This window comes from Natator depressus, chromosome 28 (assembly GCF_965152275.1).
Source record: "Natator depressus isolate rNatDep1 chromosome 28, rNatDep2.hap1, whole genome shotgun sequence".
NCBI lineage: Eukaryota > Metazoa > Chordata > Testudines > Cheloniidae > Natator > Natator depressus.
Window position 1 is genome coordinate 6,267,434 of NC_134261.1, and position 27,114 is coordinate 6,294,547.

At 53.8% G+C, this 27,114-nt stretch overlaps 1 long non-coding RNA gene and 2 other non-coding genes across 4 annotated transcripts; 1 reads left to right on the plus strand and 2 right to left on the minus strand.

Moving 5' to 3' along the window:
- The first annotated feature begins 14,099 nt into the window (after positions 1-14,099).
- LOC141978992 (uncharacterized) lies at positions 14,100-17,433 on the plus strand. 2 transcript variants are annotated; one of them, XR_012636449.1, is made up of 3 exons: positions 14,100-14,272; positions 16,524-16,629; positions 16,985-17,433. It is a non-coding gene; the product is annotated as an uncharacterized LOC141978992 (long non-coding RNA). The 2 variants fall into 2 exon arrangements; XR_012636448.1 differs by lacking the exon at positions 14,100-14,272 and adding an exon at positions 14,334-14,436.
- Positions 17,434-20,865: 3,432 nt separating this feature from the next.
- On the minus strand, positions 20,866-20,938 carry TRNAM-CAU (transfer RNA methionine (anticodon CAU)). The gene has a single exon. It is a non-coding gene; the product is annotated as a tRNA-Met (tRNA).
- Positions 20,939-23,283: 2,345 nt separating this feature from the next.
- TRNAA-CGC (transfer RNA alanine (anticodon CGC)) lies at positions 23,284-23,355 on the minus strand. The gene has a single exon. It is a non-coding gene; the product is annotated as a tRNA-Ala (tRNA).
- Positions 23,356-27,114: the final 3,759 nt, after the last annotated feature.

Consider the following 27,114-nt stretch of genomic DNA (forward strand, 5'->3'; position numbering starts at 1 on the left):
GGGGCGAGGCGCTGGCAGAGGGTAAAACCCGGCCCAGGCGGGGGGTGGGGCAGTCACCGTGGTGGGCTGAGCCCCCCATGTTGGCAATAATCGGGGGGGCAGAGGAGATTTTTTATTTCCCCTCCCCCAGAGGGCACCTCTCAGCCCGGGCTGCCCAGGGCGGGTGCTTCAAGGCCCGGGCCGCCCCCTGGCCAGTCACCGACCGGGGGGGCTGCCAGGGACTGGATTCAGGGAAATATTTTGCATACACCCCCTCAGAAACAAAGACTCCTGGATCAGGGCATCTGGCCGCGTAAAGTCTCCGCGCGGTCCCCAGATTTGTCTGGTCGGCTGCCGGGAGTCCCCGAATGGCGCTCCCTTCCTTGGGCTCCGTTTGCAAGAGCCATTTGCCCCTTTTTACCGATCCCTTTTTTGAAAGGTTCTCTTCGTTACTTTGAGCACGTCCTCACGTACCCGTCCTGTCACTGAGCAGATACAGGTGGGGTTTAATTTATAGTTTAATCACAAATACTCCTGGGAAATCTCTCGAAGTCGGTCGGTCCGAGTCGTAGCACTGGCATCTGGGTTGTTTCTCGTGTCGCACTTGCTGTGGTTTTTCACCTGGGATTTGTAATTTGGTGGCAGGGAGGGCCAAAGTAGGGCCCCCGGGCCCAATGCAACCCAAAGAGTTCCACAATGTCAGAGGTATCAGCCTGTGACCGAGGTCCCCCCCGTCTGCTCCCCGCGGACCAGGAGACGGGAAAGGGGAGAGGTAGCAACTTGGGGCAAGTCGGCAAATAAGGACAAACTTCCTCATGAGTAACGGCTACTGGTAGCAAATTAGGTCAGATCGCAGGTTTTTATCTTGGGGGTCGGCCTGCACCCCTGTCACTTCACCACGGGGTTCTGTGTTTCCTCTGGAACCCCCCTCCTCCCCCCCGGCTTTACCATCGCTTCCCAGATCCTCCTCACGGAGGTTGAATGAGACCTGGAACAAAAGTCTCCTTGAGTCCTAGGGGCTCGGCAGGGCAGGACGGGCCCTGAAATTGGGCAGTTGTGAGGCCGTTTGTAACCCCCCTCCCCTGCTTCTTCCAGGAGCCCCCCCGAGAGCGTCGGGCCCCTCTGGGAAAAAAGAGAGACGCAGCCAAAGCCGAGGAGAAGGAACAAAGCCAGGAGCTGCTGGTAGGTGCCCAGGGCCCAGGTTCGCCTGGGATCCCGGTGCCCCGAGTGACGGCGAATGCAGGGCCCGGCCTGCCAGCCTCAGCCAGGAACCCGTCCCCACCGGAGCCCAGGGTCCGACACGGGGGTGGCACGGTGCCCGCAGGGTGCAGGAGGCTGCTGGGCAGGAGCGGGTCAGTCTGTGTGAGCCCAGAGCCCCTGCCCACGGGCTGTCTGCGTGTCACAGTGACCGGGGAGCCTTTCCCACACCTGGGGGGATGGGGAGGAAATGTGGGCTGCGGAGATGGAGAGTTTGGCCCAGGGGAATCGGATGAGGTTTTGGGGAGAACAGTCCCCCCCCATGAGCGATGTACAGCTCACCCCTGCCCTGATCCCTCCACCCTTCCTGGGGTAAATAACCTTCCCATCCCCCAGCGCAAGAGATCCCACGCTCTGGGAAATAACTCCCCCACCCGCCGGGAGGGGCATTTATGGTTCTCCCCCGGTACCCACCCGCCCTCTCCCTGTGGCTGCAGAGCCGGACGGCAGCCGAGAGGCAGAAGATGGTCTGGGAGTGGCAGGAGCTGCGAGGGTTTCTGGCGGAGCAGGAGCAGCGGCTGCTGTCCCGGCTGGAAGAGCTAGAGAGAGCCATTGTCCAGAGAAGGGATGCGGGCGTCTGCCGCGGGTCCCGGGAGATTTCCCTGCTCGGGGAGCGGGGAGGAGAGAAGGGGCAGCTGCCGCTGAGCCAACCCCTGCAGGTCATGCTGTCGTTGCAATGATCACACTCAGCATTCCTATAGGAGCGTCTCCGCCCCAGACCCCAAAGCACTTTACAAAGGGGGGTTGGGGCAATTATCCCTATGGGACAAAGGGGAAACTGAGGCACAGGGAGGGGCAGAGCGCTGGCTCAGCGGCTGCTGCCCCTCCCAGGGTGCTGGGAGCTCTGGGGGCAGGTAAGTCCTGGGCTCTGTCTCCCTCCCCTCATGGCGTGTTAGGTCTGCTAACCGCACTGAATACAGGGCGTCCCCCTCCCCCTGCAGTGTGACACATGGGCTTAGAGCCTGTGATTCTGTGTCCCCTCGCGGCTGCCTCAGCAAGGGGAAGAGCCTGAAGGCTGATACGTCCCACCAGGGCTGTCAGACATATGGGCCAGGGGCCAGACCCGGGCTGTCTGACGTATTTATGAGGCCACATCACGTACGCAGTGTGTGCAGAATCTCAGCTTTCGATTTTTTTTTTTTTAAAGTAAGTTTCTAGCCCTCCTGGTTGCAAAGAATCCCTCCCAAATGGACACAGACAATGCTGCCTTCCTGCATCTGCAGACAGCCTGAAACAGTGGCTCAGAGGGGTGTGAATGCCCTTGGCCTCCGTTAATCTCGTTGGCCTGCCGACACTTTGATGTCAACATTCAGTGTTCCCTGGCTAATCGCTTGAGCGGGTGGGAAGAAGCCTTCGAGAGGTGGGAATAGGGGGTTGTCTTCGGGAGGACAGTGGAGAGACGCAAGGACAAGGAAGCAAGAGATAACTAGAGGAAGGAGGGTGGCAAAGGAAGGGTAGAAATAGCAGGGGCCGTAAAGGGGTGTGTGGGAGGGGCTGTTTTCTGGTGGAGTGATATTGATTGTGACAGTGAAGGACTTTGTAAATAGCAGTGTTATCTCCTGTTCCCCGGGCAGCGTCTCCCCTTGTCCTTTGCGCCTGGGTGTCCCATCGAGAGCAGCGGGTGTCCTGCTGTGAAGGGAGGTGGGGGACGGAGTCCTAAATAGATGCCCCGGGCCACTGACCATGACGGAAAGTGGAATACGGCCCTCTCCTCCAAATGAGTTGGACACCCCAGGGTTACTGGTTTAGCTGAAGGGCTCAGGGCTTGTGGTGTTTAAGGGCCCACGTTCATTCCCTGCTGGAGATCTGGGCTCTGTCTGTGGGACACACCCACTCTTTGGTCTGTGTCTCCTCCCTTTCCATGTAATCCCAGTGCTGGAGCCCCTTGTTGCTGGAATATCCCAGTGTGGGAGGTGGCCCGGCTCCCCACAGAACTAGGGCGTCCCGGAGATAGCTCCTGAACTTGTCTCCCTTCCGTGCCCCAATGTTTCCCCGTGTCCCACTTCTCTGAGCCCATGGCCAGCACAGGGCTGAAGGCAGGTGACTCACTAGAACAGTGCCCATCTCGGGCTGCAAAGCACAGATCCAGGTTTGCTGGAGTTTGGGGGTTGCTGGGCTCAGGGATTGGGGATCCAGGCCCATTTCTCACCCCTCCCTCTTTCCCCGGCAGGGAGGACGGGGCGTTTCGGGAGCCGGAGCCGGGGTTTTTCGGAGCTGGAGAGGAGACTCAGCGATTTCTCTCTGACAAGTGCCGTCCTGCAGCAGGTCCTGCGGGGATTCAAAGGTGAGTGGGAGTCTGGGGGTGGTGTCTCCTCTGGTTAGAGCGACCCTGGCCCTGGGGAGGAGTCGGGGACTCTCGGGATGTCACTGACCCCGGGCTCCATCTCGCAGCCCCAGCTCTGCGAGTTGCCCTTCCCCATGGAGTCGCCCTGTGGGGCTGGCTCTGTCTGCAGCGGCTGCGTTGTGGGCCTCGGTCTGTGTCACCGTCCCGTAGTTAACAGCGGTTCCATTCGTAACCGAGGGGAACCTCCCCAGGATCGCAAGGGCCTGAATCCTCACCTCTCCCGTCCTCTCCTTCCCCTAGAGACGCTGCGACGGGAGCTGGGGAGTGACGCAGGTACGTGTCTGTCTCTGACGGGCCGGGGGAGATTTCACACCAATAACCATGTTCGCGACAGGGCATCACGGCCTCCAGCCCCGATGTGCACCTGGGAAGGGTGGAACAATGGGAAGCCGGGTGAGCCCCGTGACTGATTCACTCCTGCTGTGACGTCTGGTGGGGATTCAGAGCAAATCCAGATCTCAGGGGGGTGTTTCCCTTTGGGGAAAGGAACAACTGCCCGAATGGTTGAACTAGGATGAGACCAGGACAAAATATCCAGACCCTGAGGATACCCATCTCCCCTGTTTAGGGGTTCAACTACACAGGGCCCTGGGCTGGGACCTGGTGGAGAGGGAGTGCCCAGGTCCCCCTGCGCTCCCTCTGGCCGACAATCTTGCCAGTAGGCCGCCCGGCCACTGAAGGCCTTATCACAGGCTGGTTTACGGCATGCAGACTGGCTTTGAATGTTCGTCTGGAACAGAGATGGAGCTGCCGTAGTGCATGTTGGTGTTTCTCACGCTTTTCACGTCGGCGACCCTTTATTTGAAATCCTTCTTTTCCCTTTGGGATCCCCCGACATTTACTATGACGTGAGAATAAAACACGTATCAAGCCTGATCCTATACAACCTGCATGTCTGCGCTTCAAACGGCTGCCAGAAAGTAGATGTCCTTGAGGGCTAAAAGTCCAGGAAGTGGGGGAGGGAGATTTTCTTTGCTTAAGGTCACAGTAAATCTGTCAGTATCTCACGGCCCATCTGACTGCCTGTCATGAACCACTGGGCGTTGCAATCCACCAGCTGAGAAACCTTGTGCTGGATCCTTCATGATTTTGTATCCCTGTTGCCTATGAATGGGAAGAGAGTGTTACATTTTATATGAAAAAAGAACAGGAGGACTTGTGGCACCTTAGAGACGAACCAATTTATTTGAGCGTGAGCTTTCGTGAGCTACAGCTCACTTCATCGGATGCATACTGTGGAAGTGAGCTGTAGCTCACGAAAGCTTATGCTCAAATAAATTGGTTCGTCTCTAAGGTGCCGCAAGTCCTCCAACAAATGTATTTGAGCATAAGCTTTCGTGAGCTACAGCTCACTTCATCGGATGCACGTAGCTCACGAAAGCTCATGCTCAAATATATTTGTTCGTCTCCAAGGTGCCACAAGTCCTCCTGTTCTTTTTGCGGATACAGACTAACACGGGTGCTACTCTGAAACCTGTCGTAGTCTGAATTGGGCAGCTAGCGGCTAGAGCAGATATGGCCCAACCCTGAGAAATATTGTTTTCAATGCAAGCCACCTTCATAATCATTCGGAATCCCAGCTGTGATATTATTAGTCGGGCCCTTCGTTTCCAGTTTGCATTTGATTAAATTTTTCGGGGGACGTGATCCGTGTTTATTGCCCCAACCACAAAAACAGGAGACAATCGGTGCAAAAACGGATTCATTTTTCTGGGCAAATAGCGGGGTTTATTTGGGTGGACGGAAAGCAAGCGGGGGGGGAAAGCATTCACTCGATTAATCCTTTGAATTCTGTTCATCGGTGTGGTTTGCTGCAGAATTCACAGGTCTCGAAACATAATGCCACCTCTGAGTTTGAGAAAACAATCTAATCCCCAGATAAAACTTTTCATTTGAATGAGCAGCTTACTGTTCCAATCTTACAACTATTCGCCGATACATATTTACATTTCATAACGGGGCCGCACCGTTGGCAGCATATACACTCAGCTTCATCCTTTTCTTCTGGGTTGGTTTTCTGAAAACTTTCGAATACTTCCTTGTGCTCTGAAACGCATTCTGAGACAGCCTGTCGTTTTCTTCCCGTTTTAGTGTGTCAAATCTTTAAACCTGTATCTACTAACAGCTTGAAATGTGTACGTGATGGGCGTGAGATTCATAGAATCATAGACTATCAGGGTTGGAAGGGACCTCAGGAGGTATCTAGTCCAACCCCCTGCTCAAAGCAGGACCGATCCCCAACTAAATCACCCCAGCCAGGGCTTTGTCAAACTGGGCCTTAAAAACCTCTAAGGAAGGAGATTTCACCACCTTCCTAGAGAACCCATTCCAGTGCTTCACCAGCCTCCGAGTGAAAAAGTTTTTCCTAATATCCAACCTAAATCTCCCCCACTGCAACTTGAGACCATTACTCCTTGTCCTGTCCTCTTCTACCACTGAGAACAGTCTAGAGCCATCCTCTTTGAACCCCCTTTCATGTAGTTGAAAGCAGCTATCAAATCCCTCCTCATTCTTCTCTTCTGCAGACTAAACAATCCCAGATCCCTCAGCCTCTCCTCATAAGTCATGTGTTCCAGACCCCTAATCATTTTTGTTGCCCTCCGCTGGACTCTTTCCAATTTTCCCATATCCTTCTTGTCGTGTGGGGCCCAAAACTGGACACAGTACTCCAGATGAGGCCTCACCAGTGTCAAATAGAGGGGAATGATCACGTCCCTCAATCTGCTGGCAATGCCCCTAAGTATACATCCCAAAATGCCATTGGCCTTCTTGGCAACAAGGGCACACTGTTGACTCATATCCAGCTCCTCGTCCACTGTAACCCCAGGTCCTTTTCTGCAGAACTGCTGCCGAGCCATTCGGTCCCTAGTCTGTAGCGGTGCATGGGATTCTTCCGTCCTAAGTGCAGGACTCTGCACTTGTCCTCAGATTTCTTTTGGCCCAATCCTCTAATTTGTCTAGGGCCCTCTGTATCCTCTCCCTACCCTCCAGCGTATCTACCTCTCCTCCCAGTTTAGTGTCATCTGCAAACTTGCTGAGGGTGCAATCCACCCCATCCTCCAGATCATTTATGATCAGTACATTCAGATGTGCAAGCACTTCAGATCGGGCGTGCGTGCCTGTTTGTTTATTGTGTGTATCTTCACGACTAATACAGAGCCTTTCTTCAACCGGCAGCTTTGCGTATACACAGAGACTCATGTATTCTCAGAATACATGAATCTCTCTTAATGGAGTGTACTTTCCTAACAAAACAAGTTGTTGTTTGTGTATTTGAATGATACAAAAGTAGGGTGACAACCAGAAAAAAAATGAATAATGCTTTATTTTTCGGAAAAATCGGTTTAAACTGAAAACGAAGGGGCTTAGCTATTGGGCAGCCTGAAGCTGGGCCCGGTAACCCTTTCGCTGCTCTGTCTGTATCGCAACCAGAGGGACTGACACCCCACCCGTGTTTCGTAGCGATGGGGATGAGGCAGAGTGTCGAGCCGAAATGGCATTAGCTCTTGCAGGATAGGGAAGGCCTCCAGGAATAGACAATAACCAAGTCTCTGAGCCAGGAGGGGAAAGAAAAACCGAGGAGGAATAAGTGGGGAGAGAGGCCATGGTTCCGAAACCTGCTCAGATCCAGGTCCTGTCTCAGCACTGGCCAGATTTTGCCTGGTCCCTAGCTCTGCATAGTCCCCCCTCTGTTGGGGGAACGCGCCGTCCTGGGGAATATCAGGTTTAAAGGGTCTCAGCGGGTTTAGTCCTGGTGGGAGGGGAGGGGTCTACACTGGAGTGACCGAGCATTTCCCCAGCGCGAGAATCTAAAACGTCTCTGCAGAGAAATCGCCCGTGAGACACGTGACGTGAAATGACCTAAAGTCTGTTCTGAAATCCCCCCCCAAATAACCCTTCTCCCCCTGACAGGCTGCAGAATAACATCCCCGGGTCCCTCCAGATTCTCCCAGCCTGCCCGGGGAAGGGAAATGGGCGTGGCAGAGCTGGCTCAGGTGGGGATGCTGGGGGGTTCCCGCAGGAGCCGGAGGGACAGTGAATACACAGGAAGTGGGGGGTTGATCTAAGGATGGGAGGGTGCAGGAAGTGCACAGGGTGGAGAAAGGGAGGGGGGCAAGGTGCGATGAACCTGCTGGGACTTGATAAATCCGGGGTCTCGGTTCTAGGAATAGAGCCATGGGGGTTGGGTGTGGAAATTCCCCTCTTTGTGGAAGAGGGAACAACCTGGCCTGGGCTGGGAAAACTTCCCAGACTCCCAGTGCTGGAGGGGAGTTGTTATGAGATATGAAGGGGACACCCAGCAGAGGGATGTAGGGAAGATGCCCCATCCCCTGACATCCAGCTGCCTGAAATGGGGAGGGAGTTGGGCTTCCTATCAGGGAACCTCCCTGGGCCCTGCTGGGGGCTCCATCTCTTCTATCAGCCTCTGGTAAGTCCGTGTCTGATGAAAGTGAAGACCCTGCCCCCTCTATCTGCTGGGAAGGACGAGGGGCTCTCTCTGTCTCCCCTCACTCTATTGCTTCCTGGGTGCTCGAGCTGGTTGTGGGTAGGGCTATGCTGACTGTATATCCATTTGATTGGCCCCTCTCCCCCACGAATAGTGGGGCTGTGAGTGGGGCAGCAGGTCCTGAGTGGGGGGCTCTTGCTCTTTCAGGGGCCGGTGACCTTCGAGGAGGTGGCTGTGTATTTCACCAGGGAAGAGGGGGCCCTGCTGGACCCCGCTCAGAGAGCCCTCTACAGAGACGTCATGCAGGAGACCTATGAGAACGTGACCTCGCTGGGTAAGGATTCCCGTCCCCTCGGTTCTTAGAAGGGGAAATGCAGAGTTAAGGTTCATGTCACCCCCACAATGTAACCTTAACTCTGCCCTGTTTCAGCATGACCCCGACATGCCAGTGACACACACGCGAGCCCTCTGCTGTTACACAACGCTCTGGGAACAGGGCACAGGAGCAGAACAGCGCAAAGTCTAACAGCTTCTCTTTGCTGAGGCAAAACTTGGATTTAGGTCTCGCCTAGCAAACAGAAGCTTCCAATCCCTGGCCTGCACTGAGAGATTGAGAGATTGAGCCTACACCGCACGAACCATCACCGACTTTCAGAATATTACCCTGCGTTTTCCCTCCCTCTGAGGAGTCCTTCTGAGTCTTTGCCGTCACTTACCCCTCTCTAAGCCCCGGAGACCACTAGTGCCCAAGATGCTCGTGGAAAGTACCCACCCCCGTGCACATTTATTGTTGCGACCTTCAGCACTGAAATGAGGCATTAGTCCTCCAAGGTTCACGGGCACCTCCCTTTATATCACAGTCCCAGCTCCGCCAAGCTGTTCCAACGAATCCCTCCCCCATCCGATGACAGCTACAGCTGACCCAGTGCACACGACACAAACAATGGCATGTTCTTAGTCCTTCCTCGTGTCTATTGTAGAGTCATAGATTTGTAAGGTCAGAAGGGATGGTTAGGTCATCTAGTCTGATCTCCTGTATCACACAGACCATCGAGTTTCATCCAGTTACTGATGTATTGAGCTGAATACCTTGGGTTTGACTAAATCATCTCCCATTTCTTTGGTAGTTTATTAACCTTACTGCACCATAGTCAGTGGCTAATGCTAGCTCCAGGGTTACGGGGTGGGGGTAGAGTTAAGGTTGTGTTACAGGGGTGGTGTGAACTTTCATGCTTCATTTCCTGGTTTTCAGAGCTCTAAGTTTACTCACCGTTTATGTTCTGGAAGGGCCTACGGCAGCATTTGGCAACCCTAACTCTGTGTTAAAGAAGTTAATTCGCTGGGCCTGATTATAATTTTTTTTCGTTCAGGGCAAAACTCCCAAGAGGAACTCCTGGAGAATGCAAAAAAAAAAAAAAGAAATAATGCATGACAGACATTGTCAGAAAGCGATCCGTGGGAGGGCTCGCACTCCGATGCATGACGCATCTCTGGTGCAGTGGCCACCGTGTGTCCTCTTGAGTTACCCCAGTTAGTTTGAGAGGAGGTGGCTGGAAACACTTCAGCAGAGCCTCAGGGTTTGGCTATATTGCAGCGTAATCCCAGCCTTACTCGCGGCCTCGAGACTGCTGACCGTGGGTTTGAAAGCCAAGGCGGGAGCATCTAGGCTCATTGGTGACCCTAGGTTAAGAATTTTTGAGACCAGGCTGAATAGCTGGGCTCCAGCATCCGCTCGGCAGTGTGCAGGTCCGAGTCCAACCAGCCGGATCCCAGACTTCCTAGTCCCTTCCCGAATTGTGGCGGCTCCAGCCCTTTGTTTGTGGAGCAATGTGGGGGAAACCGTGGCGGTCCTCCCCGCACGTCATGGCAAGTTTTCGCATCCCGTGGACACTCGTCCCGACGAGCTCTCCTTGTGGTCTGTACGCTCCCAGCGACCGGAACCCAGCAAAACGGAGGATTCGCCGTTGGAAGAACTTCTCTTGCTCTTGGGTTTTTGCTCCTGTCTCACAAAATGGGCAGAGCTTCTGGGAACCGCTGGTGGACGTTCTGGCAGCGTTTTCTGACCCGCCGAACGCACCTGGTAGAGCTAAGGATGGTGCAGGAGGAGGAGGAGGATGACACGGACAGGGAATACTCAGATTGGCTGCTGCTACCCATGGCTCCCGGTGGAGCGGCCGCTGTCCCCTCCGTAGGCGGGCACTTCTGGAGCACACTGGTGGGATCACATCGTCATGCAGACCTGGGGTGACCAGCGATGGGCGCAGAGTTTTTGCGTGAAGAAAGCTACGTTTCTGGAGCTTTCTGAGCAGCTCGGCTTGATCCTCCAGCATCGTGGCGCACCCCTGACAGCAGCCCTAGTGGCCCAGAAGGGGGCAGGGGGTTGCCCTGGAAAGTAGGCAAGAGGCAGGTTTGCCCTGTCCAGCTACTTTTAAGTCCTGGTTACATGGGCCACCCAACCATGGTGCTGGCCAAAGTGTTCCTGGGATGCATTGCATGGTACCATGGAGGGGACTCGGGCCATATTCTTGCTAAGATGTTCCGGGTTAGGGCATACGTGGCCGGCTTGCCACCAAAGGCCTAGGATAAAAATCTCTCTTTTTTGGTGGGGGTGCAGCAGGAGCCTGCCCACTTGCGGTGATTAATGAAAGCAGCCACTCAGACAGATCTTTTTGCTGCACTCTGCCTTCCTCCCTCAACCGGCATTCCTGTTGCAGGAACTGCAATGCAATTGCTGGGAATCGTTAGGAAAGGGATAGATAGAAAGACCTAAAATATCACATGGTCTCTGTATAAATCCAGGGTACGCCCACGTCCTGAGTACGGCGTGCAGATGTGGTCGCCCCATCTCAAAAAAGATATATTGGAATTGGAAAAGGTTCAGAAAAGGGCAACAAAAACAATGAGGGGGATTGAACAGCTTCCGTATGAGGAGAGGTTAATAAGACTGGGAGTTTTCAGCTGGGAAAAGAGACGACTAAAGGGGGATATGATAGAGGTCTATAAAATCATGACCGGTGTGGAGAAAGTAAATAAGGAAGTGTCATTTACTCCTCTCATAACACGAGAACTGGGCGTCACCCAATTAAACGAATTTAAATGGTTTAAAACAAACAAAAGAAAGTATTTCATCACACAACGCACAGTCAACCTGGGGAACTCCTTGCCAGAGGATGTTGTGAAGGCCAAGACTATAACAGGGTTCAAAAAAGAACTAGATAAGTTCATGGAGAATAGGTCCATCAATGGCTATTAGCCAGGGTGGGCAGGGATGGTGTCTCTAGCCTCTGTTTGCAGAAGCTGGGAATGAGAGAGAGAGAGGATGGATCACTTGATGATTCCCTGTTCTGTTCATTCCCTCTGAAGCACCTGGCATTGGCCACTGTTGGAAGACAGGACACTGGGCTAGATGGACCTTTGGTGTGACTCAGTGTGGCCGTTCTTATGTTCTTATATCTGCTCCCGTGCTGGAACCCTGTCCTCCGGCTTCCATTTGCCATGAATCCTTCCCTCTTTGATATTGCACAGGGTTGTTGGCCCTCTCCAGGATGTCAACCGTAAGTTCATTGTGGACACGCCATCTCTGGGACAGGTCTGTGACGGTGCAGAGACCCAAGCTTCTGCTGGAGTGTTCATGGGCTGCCGAGATATGACAGCCAGGACAGGTCGAGCTGCCCGCAAGCAGACTTAAAGCAAAACGTTATTGTCCGAAACGGCTCAGTGCAAAAGCTCGGGGGGTAGGGGGGGAAATACTGGTGGAATCTGAAAGAAAAATCGGATCTTTTGTAAAACTGACCTTCGGTATAGTGTGAGAGGAATGCCGCAGATCCCAGAAGCTCCATGGACACTACTGGGTTAATCGCAGTGAAAAGTCCATACAGAGCATGGTAACTTGAAAATCCCAATTCTGCTTCAAATTACAGAACATCTGGGGCGCTGGGGGAAGCGACATGGCCATGACCTGCTCCATAGGCCTTCTCTATCCTTTCAAGCATTCCACATTTTGGAGGACACAACCGTTCTTGTGGTTCCTGGATGGCAAAGAGAGATTTTTATCCCAGGCCTTTGGTGGCAAGCCGGCCATGTATGCCCTAACCCTAACCCGGAACATCTTAGCGAGAATATGAGTTTCTGGTAAAGCTTTATTTTTAATGCTTGTTTCAGCGTTTGTGCTTCCCAGTCTCCAGTTTGAACTGCACATGGTTGTGGAAGTAAAGGCAGGGTGGGTGCTCCAGGAAATGGGTTTGGGGAGGGAGAAGGAAGGAAGGGGTGCTTTTTGGCCGGAGCTTCTGGGAGGCAGGAGCAAGGACTGCTTGGGAGAGTGGGGTGCAAAAGGGTTGGGGGCATAGGCGCCGACTGCCTGGATGCTCTGGGGCTCAACTATTGTTCAACTACCTGGAAAGAGGAGGGAGCTCGGCTGTTCTCAGTGGTGGCAGATGACAGAACGAGGAGTGATGGTCTCAAGTTGCAGCGGGGGAGGTCTAGGTTGGATATTCGGAAACACTATTTCACTGGGAGGGTGGGGAAGCACTGGAATGGGCTCCCTAGGGAGGTGGTCGAATCTCCATCCTTAGAGGTTTTTAAGGTCAGGCTTGACAAAGCCCTGGCTGGGATGATTTAGTTGTGGATTGGTCCTGCTTTGAGCAGGGGTTGGACTAGATGACCTCCTGAGGTCCCTTCCAACCCTGATCTCCTATGATTCGAATAGGAATTGGGCCATGTGACATCAGGCAGGTCTGACTCAAAGAGCCAAGAGAGATTGTGGCTGATGCAGATAGGGAGGACGAAGGACGATCTTCTGCATCCCCAGAGTCACTCCCAACCTAGGACACGGCCAAGATAGCCCGCTTTTCGCAGGGAAGGGGTGATCTTGTGGCTGGGAGGAATGGAAGGCCTGAGAAATGGTGGCTAGTGACCCATTAGGCAGGGAAGAGGCAAGTGTGATGGGAGGGGGGGTGGCCACTTAGCAATGGAGGAGGAAGAGTGAAAACGGTAATATTTGAAAATGTCGACAGAATAAAGAGAAACTGGGCAGCAATAAGAACGGGGCATAGCCCCTAAATCGGCCAGGGCTCTGTGGGGACTCTGTGTTAATGGGAGTAGGCTCCCGGCAGCTCCAGCTCCCCCCCAAACCTTCCCTCCACTCCATTTTTTAAAAATCTTGAATTTCACAGATTCAGATGTAGAAATCCTACGTTTCACGGCGCTGTAACCGTGGGGGTCCTGACCCAAAAGAGGGTCATGGGGGAGGGAGGGTCGCAAGGCTATTGCAGCGGGCCCACGGTATGGCCACCCTTACTTCTGCGCTGCCTTCAGAGCTGGGCGGCCGGAGGGCAGCAGCTGCTGGCCAGGAGCCGAGCTCTGAAGGCAGCGCAGAAGTAAGGGTGCCATAGCACAGCCCCCCTGCGAGACCCAGATTTCACTGGGGAGATGGGATTTCGCCGTCCGTGATGTATTTTTCATGGCCGTGAATTGGGTAGGGCCCTCCCCGGTAGCTCCAAACCCCTGAGATGGGAGTCGGAGCGGCCCTGTAATATTGTTGAATACTGTATGTTGACCTGGCTGTGGGGATGGATATGTTGGTTCAGTTTAATAGGGGGGCTGTATGGAAAACAAGCAGGAAGGGAAGAAGAATGGGTCAAAATTAGCCACCCTTTGGCAAACCCTTGACAATTGGTATGAGACAAAGCAGGAGCTATCGGCGGTAATTGGCAAGGGGAAAGAGACGGAGACCCGGGGGGGCCCAATGGGGTGTCTGAAGAAGTTAGATCTGCTCTCACCGATCCACAGGGTCTGGTCTATGGGGCCAGTGCAAGTAGCCAGCGAGGCCGGTTTGAAATCCATTTCAGTCTCTCTGTGAGGGCCCAGTTGCCTCTCACCTTTTCCCTTTCTTCTCTAGCTCGGCCCGATGCTCTGCTTCCCGGCTGAGAGGAGAGGGTGGGGGACTCTCTTTCCTCGCCCTTGGTTGTTGCCATGTGGAAATGTCCTAGCCATGGGGGGCGACTTTGTCTCTTTGGATTCTGCATTGATCTGCTTCAGCGTGTCCTTTAACGATCCATTCGATCCACCCCAGCTGCCTACCTGGCACACACACCTCAAATCTCCAGCCCTGCCCCAAGAGCGGAGCAACCCGCTTTTCACCCTGGGGAGCAATGCAAAGTACAGAGGGAAACCGAGGCAGACATCGGCACCAGAAAACTATCACCGCAATTCCCCGTGGGTCACACCTGCCTAGCTGACCATTGAGGGTAAGACAAGCAGGCATGAAGATTATTTGAAAATCCTTTTTTTTTCTTACCCTTGAGTCCGGCTGCAAAATAGACCCGACTTTGGCATGAAGAAGGCTGTTTTGCGAGCGTACACAAATGATCGCAGACTGACAAAGGTGTCTGCATTCAGCCTGGCCTGCTGGGTAAGAATGGTTCATCTGTCGGGTATTGTAGCCCCGGGCCTGGCCTAGGAGAATTGCAGAAGTCCACTCCAGGAGAGAGAAAGGCACAAGGCCTGATTGGGGTGGGGAACTCAAAGAGCTGAGGAAGGGGATGGAGACTCAGCTGTCCTGTCCCTCACTAATACACCCACCCCCTTCCTCCCACCCCTCTCCACCTCCTGGGACCCCGGAAACACTCACTCCTTATATTGGCTTATCCTTTCCCACGTCTTCCAGCCCTGCTCGCTCCCAGTTATCCCAAATTTCCTGCTCCCCAACCATAGGCACTGACTTGTATTTTTCCCGGTGGGTGCTCCACCCCGAAGCCCCCCGCCCCAACACAGTTCTCCTGAGGCCCTGCCCATGCCCCGCCTCTTCCCACCTTGCTCCACTCCCTCCTCCTAGCCCCCCACCACGCCCACCCTTCACTTGCTCCTCTCAGCCCCCTCCCCCAAAGTCCCCCTGCCCCCCACTGGCTCCTCTCCGCCCTCCCCGGAGCACCTCCCGCCAGCTGCCGAACAGCTGATCAGGGGCCAGCCCTGGGGCCGCCCCACAGCTGTGACTGGCATGTGCTGAGCGCCCCCCCACCCCCACTATTTTTTTTCCCGTGGGTGCTCGAGTCCCAGAGCATCCAGGCAGTTGAAGGCTTCAGGTAGTTGAAGGCAGCTATCAAATCCCCCCTCACTCTTCTCTTCTGCAGACTAAATAAGGCCAGTTCCCTCAGCCTCTCCTCGTAAGTCATGTGCCCCAGCCCCCTAATCATTTTCGTCGCCCTCCGCTGGACTCTCTCCAATTTATCCACATCCTTCTTGTCGTGTGGGGCCCAAAACTGGACACAGCACACCAGATGAGGCCTCACCAATGTTGAATAGAGGGGAACGATCACGTCCCTCAATCTGCTCGCTATGCCCCTACTTATACACCCCAAAATGCCATTGGCCTTCTTGGCAACAAGGGCACACTGTTGACTCATATCCAGCTCCTCGTCCACTGTAACCCCAGGTCCTTTTCTGCAGAACTGCTGCCTAGCCATTCGGTCCCTAGTCTGTAGCGGTGCATGGGATTCTTCCGTCCTAAGTGCAGGACTCTGCACTTGTCCTTGTTGAACCTCCTCAGATTTCTTTTGGCCCAATCCTCTCATTTGTCTAGGGCCCTCTGTATCCTCTCCCTACCCTCCAGCGTATCTATCTCTCCTCCCAGTTTAGTGTCATCCGCAAACTTGCTGAGTGTGCAATCCACGCCATCCTCCTGACCATTTAATATTTTTTATATTCTCCTTTTCCAGAGGAACTAGAGTCTGTTGCTCCTAAATTATAGCATGTAATTCCCCAGCCTTCTCCAGACCCTGGGGGATTTTCAGACTCCCTCCCATTTCACCTGACTTGCTAGAGTCCCTAATTCCATGTGTGGGGCATGAACCGCCGGCTCGGGGAGGCTAGCCCCCCGGCCCAGCCAGCCCCTTCGGCCTGTTCTCCTGCCCCCATCCCTGGGCCACCCAAGCGCCTCTAGCCCCAGAGCACCAGGCGTCGTGAGCACTGGCTCCATCCCCCTGGAGCCCCTGCCTGCAGCCTGGGCCCCCCACCCAGCCCCAGCCCGGGGCCAGGGAAGACCCCAGAGCACGGGCAGGCAGCAGCCTGGGGGCAGAGTGTGGGCTCGGCCTGTGACACCTGCTCCCCTTGCCTGATTCCTCAAGATGTGCTTCCCTGACATCTAATACACCCTCTGACTTCCACCAGCCCATGCTCGCTGTTCCCAACTTCCCTGGGACTCTCTTTCTCAGAAAGAAGCAGGTGGTTTTCTTGCCCGGAGCCATCTTCCCTTTCTAGGCTGTGGAGTTACGGTCTCCGTGTTCTAGGCCTCCCTTTGAGGAGGATTGTCGGGCGGTGTGTTTTCCCAGCAGAGATGGGGTTAGTTAAATCCCTCTTTCGGCCGAGCCGCCGACACGTTTGAGCCTCTGGGGAGCTGGCCCCGGCATATTGCAACTTCCGAATGGGCTGGGGTTAAAATACTAGAATTTTTGTGTGTGACAAATCTCCCACGAACCCACCGGATTTCCTTTCCCTCTGCAGAGTTCCCGGTTTTCAAACCTGACGCGATCTCCCGTCTGAAACAAAGAGGACGAACCAGAGATCTCTGATTCAGAGGAGACAGAGAGCCTCAGGGGCGCACACACAGGTGAGGAATCACGAAATCAATTTGAAACCTGTCCGCGTCTGAAGGACACAGCTGGGATTCCTGACCGAGACCTTGTGAGCTCTCCGTGTTCAGGATTGTCCCCAGCAGGTTTGTATCCTCAGGGCAGATGTCGCTCATGATGTCCTGCCCTTTGTGAGTGACACCTGGCAGTAGCTCCCTCCTTGGCCTCCCTTCCCCCTGAGTGCTTGGATGGGATTTACAGGCAGAATTGATCCCCTCCCGTCCCGTGGGAAAGACTTTGGGGAAATTCAGTTCCTGACTAATTCCCATTTCTCCAGCACTTACTTTGGTTTGCTCTCCCCTGTTTCTGAGGCGTCTCTCTCTATCCCAGCAGGTGATGGGATGGTGGGTGAGGAGGAGGAGAAGAAACCTCCTCAGGAAGATGCTGAGCAAGTGGAACCATGCAGGGCGTTGCTGCAAATACCTCAGGAGGATGTGTCCCCGAGTCACGAGCAGAGAGAAGGTCGTGAGAGTCAGCACAGGCCAGAGAGGAGGCAGAGAAACAAGCCAAGGGAGAAAACAAAGAGCTCCATTCATTCCTGGGGGGCCTCACGAGTACCTTGAGGAAACCACAGCCCAGCACAAAATCCAAACGGGAGAGAGAAATAACCCACGCAGTGAGTGTGGGGACCTTATGAGTGCTGTGAGTGTGGGGAAAATCTTGGCTCGGAGCTCAGACCTTATGAGACATCAGAGGGTCCACACAGCCTAGAGAGACAGATGCTCTGAGTGTGGGAGAGCTTGTCTCAGAACTCAGCCCTTACTTCTCATCAGAGAATTTGCAAAGGAAATAAACACGATGAGGACTTTATCAAAGGCTGACAACAGGTTTTTGGGTTTTTTTGCTCTTTACTAGTTTTTGCTAATTCCGTCTTAAAAGCTCTTCGAACTATTTGTGTCACATGGTCTCTGGGGTCCCCTAGGTGGGTTGCCCGTTTTTCTCTTTTGTACCTCCCCATTCTTTGGGATTAATCCTCTGCTCCATCTCAGAATGGCTGCGTAGTGCAGTGCGGGCATGTAGCACGACCCCCGCAAGTCCTCAGTGGTGGATCAGGCAGAAGAGGATCGTTGGATCCCAACGGCTGTGAAAGCGGGTGCCGGCTGCAGCGAGTTGGGATCTCCCGTCGTCTCGGACTTTCCCTGCCGCTGGGCCCCAGACCGCCTGCTTGTCAGGACCGTGCGGTCGCTGCCGGCCTACCCGCTGGCCCACGGTCAAAGAAAACACCCGCAGGCATCTAGCACGCCCTGAAGGCGTCTCTCAAGAAAACTGCCGTGGCCATCCCAAGTAGGGTGACCAGATGTCCTGACAATACAAGGACAGTCCCGATATTTGGGACTTTGTCTTTTATAGGTGCCTATTACCACCCACCCCCTGTCCTGGTTTTTCACACTTGCTAACGGGTCACCTATTCACAAGTTGGGAGGAGCAAGCCACCAACTGACCTCAACGGCCCCACATCCTCCCGCAGGCAAGTGGCCTGCTTTGAGGAGAAGCGCCTTGCCCTGGAAGCCGAAAAGGGAGAGAAAAGGAAGGAAAAAGAAATCTTTCTCCCAGCGGGCAGCTGACCTGCCAGGAAAGGTCTGTACCTACTGTGGGCGGCTCTGTGGTTCCAGGCTCGGACTCCTGTGTCCTCTCAGGGCCCACATGTAAATCCATGCTAGAGATGATCCTCGAATGGAGGGATCACCGCCGGTGGCAGACTTGTAACAGGACTGTGAGACCTGGTCAAACACATGTAAACCCTGGCTCACAATGCAGCGGGGATGGTTAAAGATGGGCTTGGAAACAACCAAGCACAGAATCCTCTTGTTTTCCTCCTCTTGTTGGGTTTCTTGGGACCAGTAAGAGCTGTAGGTTTGTCACGGGACAAAGAGCCCTTGTTTGTCTCTGAGGCAATCTAGTCTGGGGCTGGCTGGATGAGGAAAGAGAAGGGCAGACAGATTGCTGTGGAAGAGAAGCCGAGTGAGAAGCATTTGGGCTCATTGCCCATCCAGCACTGACCGATAGCACTGCCGATTCTTCTCATGAGACAAAGGCTGCCTTCTCAGACCCAGCAAATTACATCTAGAAAAGGGGATGGACACTTTTATATGGCATTTCCTCTAGTTTTTTAGAAAGGAAAATTGAGCAATAGAAATTCCATTCTGATCAGCCGTATTGACCAGCCAGTGTGTGATCAGCAAAGCAGGGCCTTTAGGTCCACTGCACAGACGTCTGCCACGTTAACTAATAGCATAGCAGCCCTAGTAGGTTGTTATCCTGTATGTAGACTGCCCATTGGTTTGGAGACAGGGGAATGAGACACACACACACACAAACTTCCAGGGAATTTCACAGCTATTTGCTATCAGCTGGGGAATGTAGAAAATGCACTATCCAACCCCTGCAGTATCTCTATGCATCTCCAATCATAGGATATCAGGGTTGGAAGGGACCTCAGGAGATCATCTTATCCAACCCCCTGCTCAAAGCAGGACCAATCCCCAATTTTTGCTCCAGATCCCTAAATGGCCCCCTCAAGGATTGAACTCACAACTCTGGGTTTAGCAGGCCAATGCGCAAACCACTGAGCTATCCCTCCCCCTGATCATCACCCACACACATGCTCCTAACTCCCTTCCACCCTCAGTGGCTCCTGGCTCTGTCTCCTCCTTGCTCCTCACCTCTTTGCATTGGGATCAGACTGGTTACTCCACCTATTCCACCCTGCTTGGTGCCAGCATGGGGATCACGGAGAGCACTGGAGAGACACGCTCCCTGATCTCCTGGCTGATGCTCTGTACCACACCAAACCCTGGTGTCCTCTCCATGGCTGCAGCGTAGAGGGAGCCCAGTGACATGGGATGAGAGTTAAGGAGGGTGGTGGAAGGGAGATAGATTGCGGGGGAGGATTTCCCTCTTTCTCTCCTCCGCTTTCTGTTCTTTCCTTTCCCTGCCAGGATGGCGGCTTCTATTTCAGACAAGACGGTTACTGAGAATGCAGGAGGTTTCAGAGCAGAAAGACCCTGTGAGCTCAGGGGAACCTGCTCCCATCCCAAATTCCATCCCAGCTGGGGTCTGCTAGATGGGAGGGACCCAGAGCTCTGCTTGCAGCCGGAGCTTGAGCATCTACACTGCAATTAAATAGTCTGAGCCCTGGGAGCCCGAGTCAGCTGGCACAGGCCAGCTCTGGGGTTTTTAATTGCAGCGTAGACTGAGCCCCTGTGCAGGGCTGAACCTGCAGCTCCAGCCCTGAAGGGATGGCGCCACCACGTGGCTGGTTTAACCATTCCCCGCTGGGGTGGTTTTACAGGGAAACGCGTTTCTCTGCAGGGAAAGGAACCTCTGTGCCATAGTTCGGCCTTTGTGCTGGGATAATATAGCGAATTCCAGCACCGGGCATGGGGGTAACAAACCTTTGCACATTATTTTGCTTTTAGCCCAGCTCCTGGGCAAAAAAATCCACTGTTCTGAACGGGGGTAGGAGTCAGCAATGATTGAATTAAAAAATCTTCAGGGGAGTAGCTGCAAGTGGTCCCCAAAAGTTTCTTTGCGTTCACATCTGCACAGGAATGAGGCATAAAGCAGAATTGGGGGGAGGGGCTCTAAATGTGAATCAGTTTTTGGGAGAAATGTGTTCAAACACAGTGAGACTGGACGTATGGAAGAAATAGCAAGTGATCCCCAGCATCTTCCCCCGAGCTTTAGGTGGGGATTAGCCGCCAACAGCTGCGGCGGCTGCTCTGAGGGGAGCGGCATAAGCTGTCTGCCCCTGGGGGCAGCCCCCCAGCTGGTTCAGCGGGGGCAGATGGTGAGTGGTTGGGCAGGGATGCCGCACCAGCTGGGGTCTGGAATATGAACAGGGGTCGAAGGAACTTGCCTCCAATGGGGGTCGAGGATGCGGAGGAGGTGGAATTGGAGCATCACAGTCATCAAGAGTCCAAGCTGCTTGGGGGGCGAGCATGGGGAGCAATGGCCCTCCTGGATTTTTTGTGCATCCCTTTCGCTACTTGCCCACAACAGCCTGGCAGCCCGCAGCTTGCTCTGTGTGCTCTGTGGAAAGGGGCTTCTAGGAATCGGCATTTCCGGAGTCATAAAGGAGAAGGAAAAGTGAATGCCTTAGAAAAGTCTCTGGGTGTGTGTTAGATGGATGGGGAGGTGTCTAGAAACCACTCTGCTCTAGTCCCTTTTCCACGATTTCCGTTAGAAAATCTGAAGCAGGAAGCAAGAAGCATTGCCCTCTCTGAGGCTTGAACTCAGGACCTTCAGATTATGAGACTGACACACTGCCCACTGCGCTAAGAAGGCTTGGAAGAGCTTTAGGCTCGGTGCTTATAGGACCCTCCTCCAGGAGTGACGGAGCCTGGCGTGTGCGGGAAGAAGCGGGGAGCTCTGGTGCCCACAGACCTGTCCTGGCAGCTTTCTCCGCAGCAACGAAATCAATTATCCCTGCCCCTGAGCAACCCACCCGGAGCTAGTGCCAGCATGGGTAGGGGGTCCCAAGCTTTGCACCAACGTCCCCATTTTAGACCTTCCTCTCATGGCACTTTCCATGTGAATGAGGACAAGCAAGCTGGGGAAGCTCCACGGGGTGATAGAAACCAGGGCTGCAGGGAAGGCTTGAACTCACAACCCCAGCAATATTGCCCTTTGCACTAACCACTTGCACCACTGCAGGGGCTCCTTGGACAGCGTGGGGAAGTCGGCTGTGATCGGTCTCTGTGGTTCCCACCTTTGCCTGGCAATTGAAAGGCTGCCGGTTCAAACCTCACTCAAGGTGTGGCTTTCCAGCAATGAGACACCAGTCCATTTTAACAGGAAGAAAATCTCCTCTATTCTCGTCTAGCCCCATTTGACTCCTTCGGCCCGTCTCCTTCCTCTCCCCTGTCAGTCTCTTTCCTTCCCCATTGGGGCCATGCAGAGGGGAGCCCCAGGCAGCCTCTGTCACCGAGAGTCTCTATCCCATAAGGGGAGGGAGGGGTCGCTGTAAAGCATTGATAATGGGGAGGGGAGGGGTGTGCGTGGTTAGGGGGAGAAAGGCTGGAGAACTAACAGTGGGGCCCAGAGAGATTCCCCCACAGACTGGGGAGATCCCCTGCTGCTCACCATCACCCAGCTGTGGGAAGGACAACTTGGGATTGCTTGGGGAAGCCACCTTTAAAAACACGAGAGTACCATGCTAATTACATTTTAATAAGACCAAAGAGTCCTCAAACCCAGTGTCACAGTCACTGGAACGACTTTGCCCGGGTATTTTACCGGCCGCAGCCACAAAGCGAGTCGAATTACGGCTCCCGTTCGGCGTCAAGGCCCACAGACGAACCCGGAGGCTTTTCCTTCCTTAGGTTCTGCCGTCATTTCAGTGCTGGTCTGTTCCGAGATTCGTGGCTGGGCAAAGCAACGTCAGGCCCTTGGGAGCGTCCTGCCCCGCCCGGGTCCCACCTGCCGCCCCCGGGCAATTTAAAAGGGCCCGGGGACCCCCACCGCCATCACCGGCAGCACAAGGGGGCTGAGGCGGCTTCCCGCCCACCCTTGCTCCGCGTGGCGTGCCAGTCTCCGAAGCGGCTGGCGCGTCCCTGCAGCCCCGGGGGTGGGGGGATCTCCACATGCTGCCCCCGCCCCGAGGGCCGACTCGGCCATCTGTGGCAATGGGAGCTGCTGGGGTGGTGTCTGCGGGCAGCGGTGGGCAGAGCCCCCCCACACACCTAGGGGCTACTGCCAGAGGGGGGTGCGGATCACTTTCGGGAGATGCCCGAGGTAAGCGCCACACCTCTCACCCTCTCCCGCATCCCCAAGCCCCTGCCCGAGCCCAGACCCTGCACCCAAACTCTCTCCCAGAGCCCAACTCCTCTCCCTCCCACAGCCAAACTCCCTCCCAGAGCCTTAGGCAGGTGTGTGGGGCGGGGGGGGGGGGGGGGCAGGGGCAGGACTTGGTCCCATTCTGGGCACCACCAAAAATTATACAAGCCTGCCGCCCCTGTCCAGCCCAACCTTCTGCGGGTGCCCCTCAGCTCCCACCCGTGCAGGGTTTGAAGCTTGCATTGCTTAAATTCCAGGACGCTGGGGGATTTCAGCTCCTCTTTGTCCAGCGGGAACCTTCACCCCAATCCCAACCGGATTCTTGTCCATGGGATGACTGTCGGGGGGCTGGGCCCCCTTTGTCTTTTCTCTCTCTAGGACAGGCCAGGGTGCCTAGACCTGGAGCATCTGAGCACCCAGGACCTTCTGTGGAGCTGCCCTTCGCCTTCCCCTTCTGTGGTCCCATCTGTCATTGACTCCAGCCTGTTTTCTATCCATTGTCAGCACCATCCCAAGCCAGCTGCACCCGCCTCAAAAAGACAGTGTCCCCTGGTGGGTGTAAATCACTGACCTCTCTCCTCTCTGAACACTGACTGCCCCTCCGTCTCCTTGCCCCTCAGTCTGGGCAGAGGGGACCTTTCCCTCCAGGGCTGGAGGATTCCCCCTTCTCATCCGCCATTGTCCCAAGCCACCCATAGGGTGGGAATCTTAAAAGTACCAAGGTGACTGAGGAGCAGAAACCCCCACAGACCTTCCATGCAATGGGCACCTGCCCCGCACTGAGCAGGACTGAAAATCCTGCTGGGCCACATCCCTGCTGGGCCTGAGCAAAGCAGCAGGGTGAAAAGAGAACTTGGAGATGCTGGGGATCGAACCCAGGGCCTCATACATGCGAAGCATGCGCTCTACCACTGAGCTACATCCCCAGCTGTTTGGGGTGAGTTACACTCAGAGCCCTCCTGTTTCCAGAGCCTCCAGGGGCCTAACGGCAGCATGGGGGACACATTCCCTGCTCTGAGGGCCAAACCCTCTGTCCTGGATGTTGCTGGTTCTTAGGGGTCACTTTGCAGCAGGGCCAGTTTCTCTATGTGGGGGAGAGAGAGGGCCTGCGCTGGACTCAGGGTGCAGAGATACACTCGGCCCTCTCCCCTCCATTGACTGGCTGGAGCTGCCACCCCCTGCTGAAAGGGAACGGTGCTGGGGGGAGCTGTGAGTCGCTCAACACCTCACCCTGGAGGAGGAAGAAGTGGGGTGGGGGGGGCTCCAGGCGTTTCTCGGATCTGCTATTTCCACCCGCCTGTAAAGTCCAGCTTTCCCCAGCACATTCACTGCAGTGCACTCGGGTCACTGTTTCCATGGCTGACAGCAAAGAATCGCTCCCGGTTTCCCTTCTCTCTGCAGCACGATTAGCCTGTGTCGGTGGTTAATGAGGTGGATCGAGTTGTACTCCTTTTCTTTTTGCGAATACAGACTAACACGGCTGCTACTCTGAAACCCGTCATTACGCAAGGCACTGCATTTAGCCGCATGGAGTGGAAATCTATCAACTGCATGAAAAAACTCGAACAGATACAGACAGACATCATCTTCCTTTCCAAATGCAAACAGATGGACATCGTACCAAAAGGACTGAAGGTAAAAAATCCATTACAATCTACACACCACACAGACTATGCTGACAGCTTGTGCCACACGCTCTCAAAGAAACTGCGGAATCACCTGATCAACATCCTCTCCAGCAAACAGGGAGAGATTAAGAAGGAGCTCTCAAAACTGGAGACTCTCATAAAAAACCAGCCTTCCACCCAAACTTCCTCGTGGCTGGACTTTACTAAAACTAGACAAGCCATTTACAACGCACACTTTGCTTCTCTACAAAAGAAAAAGGACACTAATCTATCTAAACTACTGCATACCACAAGGGGCCACAGCAATGGTTCCCTCAACCCACCCAGCAATATTGTTAACCTATCCAACTATACTCTTAGCCCTGCAGAAGCAGCTGTCCTATCTCGGGGCCTCTCCTTCTGCCCCTCCACCCCCACGAACATGATACAGTTCTGTGGTGACCTAGAATCGTATTTTCGACGTCTCCGACTGAAGGAATATTTCCAACACACCTCTGAACAACATACTAATCCACAGAGACCACCCTATCAACACTACAAAAAGAAGGATTCTAGGTGGACTCCTCCTGAAGGTCGAAACAGCAGACTGGACTTCTACATAGAGTGCTTCCGCCGACGTGCATGGGCTGAAATTGTGGAAAAGCAGCATCACTTGCCCCATAACCTCAGCCGTGCGGAACACAACGCCATCCACAGCCTCAGAAACAACTCTGACATCGTAATCAAAAAGGCGGACAAAGGAGGTGCTGTCGTCATCATGACTAGGTCGGAATATGAACAAGAGGCTGCTCGGCAGCTCTCCAACACCACTTTCTACAAGCCATTACCCTCTGATCCCACTGAGAGTTACCAAAAGAAACGACAGCATTTGCTTAAGAAACTCCCTGAAAAAGCACAAGATCAAATCCGCACAGACACATCCCTGGAACCCCGACCTGGGATATTCTATCTACTACCCAAGATCCATAAACCTGGAAATCCTGGGCGCCCCATCATCTCAGGCATTGGCACCCTGACAGCAGGATTGTCTGGCTATGTAGACTCCCTCCTCAGGCCCTACGCTACCAGCACTCCCAGCTACCTTCGAGACACCACTGACTTCCTGAGAAAACTACAATCCATCGGTGATCTTCCTGATAACACCATCCTGGCCACTATGGATGTCGAAGCCCTCTACACCAACATTCCACACAAAGATGGACTACAAGCCGTCAGGAACACTATCCCCGATAATGTCACGGCTAACCTGGTGGCTGAACTTTGTGACTTTGTCCTCACCCATAACTATTTCACATTTGGGGACAATGTATACCTTCAAGTCAGCGGCACTGCTCTGGGTACCCGCATGGCCCCACAGTATGCCAACATTTTTATGGCTGACTTAGAACAACGCTTCCTCAGCTCTCGTCCCCTAATGCCCCTACTCTACTTGCGCTATATTGATGACATCTTCATCATCTGGACCCATGGAAAAGAAGCCCTTGAGGAATTCCACCATGATTTCAACAATTTCCATCCCACCATCAACCTCAGCCTGGACCAGTCCACACAAGAGATCCACTTCCTGGACACTACGGTGCTAGTAAGCGATGGTCACATAAACACCACCCTATACCGGAAACCTACTGACCGCTATTCCTACCTACATGCCTCCAGCTTTCACCCTGACCACACCACACGATCCATTGTCTACAGCCAAGCTCTGCGATACAACTGCATTTGCTCCAACCCCTCAGACAGAGACAAACACCTACAAGATCTCTATCAAGCATTCTTACAACTACAATACCCACCTGCGGAAGTGAAGAAACAGATTGACAGAGCCAGAAGAGTTCCCAGAAGTCACCTACTACAGGACAGGCCTAACAAAGACAATAACAGAACGCCACTAGCCGTCACCTTCAGCCCCCAACTAAAACCCCTCCAATGCATTATTAAGGATCTACAACCTATCCTGAAGGATGACCCATCACTCTCACAAATATTGGGAGACGGGCCAGTCCTTGCCTACAGACAGCTCCCCAACCTGAAGCGAATACTCACCAGCAACCACATACCACACAACAGAACCACTAACCCAGGAACCTATCCTTGCAACAAAGCCCGTTGCCAACTGTGCCCACATATCTATTCAGGGGACACCATCATAGGGCCTAATCACATCAGCCACACTATCAGAGGCTCGTTCACCTGCACATCCACCAATGTGATATATGCCATCATGTGCCAGCAATGCCCCTCTGCCATGTACATTGGTCAAACTGGACAGTCTCTACGTAAAAGAATAAACGGACACAAATCAGATGTCAAGAATTATAACATTCAAAAACCAGTCGGAGAACACTTCAATCTCTCTGGTCACTCGATTACAGACCAAAAAGTGGCAATTCTTCAACAAAAAAACGTCAAAAACAGACTCCAAGGAGAGACGGCTGAATTGGAATTAATTTGCAAATTGGGTACAATTAACTTAGGCTTGAATAGAGACTGGGAGTGGTTGAGTCATTACACAAAGTAAAACTGTTTCCCCTTGTTTATTCCCCACCCACCCCCCCACTGTTCCTCAGACGTTCTTGTTAACTGCTGGAAATGTCCCACCTTGATTATCACTGCAAGGGGTTTTCTCCCCCTGCCTCCCGCTCTCCTGCTGGTAATAGCTCACCTTAAGTGATCACTCTGGTTACAGTGTGTATGGTAACCCCCATTGTTTCATGTTGTGTGTGTATATAAATCTCCCCACTGTATTTTCCACTGAATGCATCCGATGAAGTGAGCTGTAGCTCACGAAAGCTTATGCTCAAATAAATTGGTTAGTCTCTAAGGTGCCACAAGTCCTCCTGTTCTTTTTGCGAATACAGACTAACATGGCTGCTACTCTGAAACCTAGTTGTAAATTGTTATTCATTCCCCACCTGGACAATTCACACAGTCCCTTTCCTGTTCAAATCCCCGGCACCTCAGTGATCCCGGTAGCAGGGGTTGGGTTTTTCCTGAGGCCCTGAGATTTTCAGGGTCCTTTTTTCCCTCCACCTGGAGTGAACTCAGCTTTTCCCCATC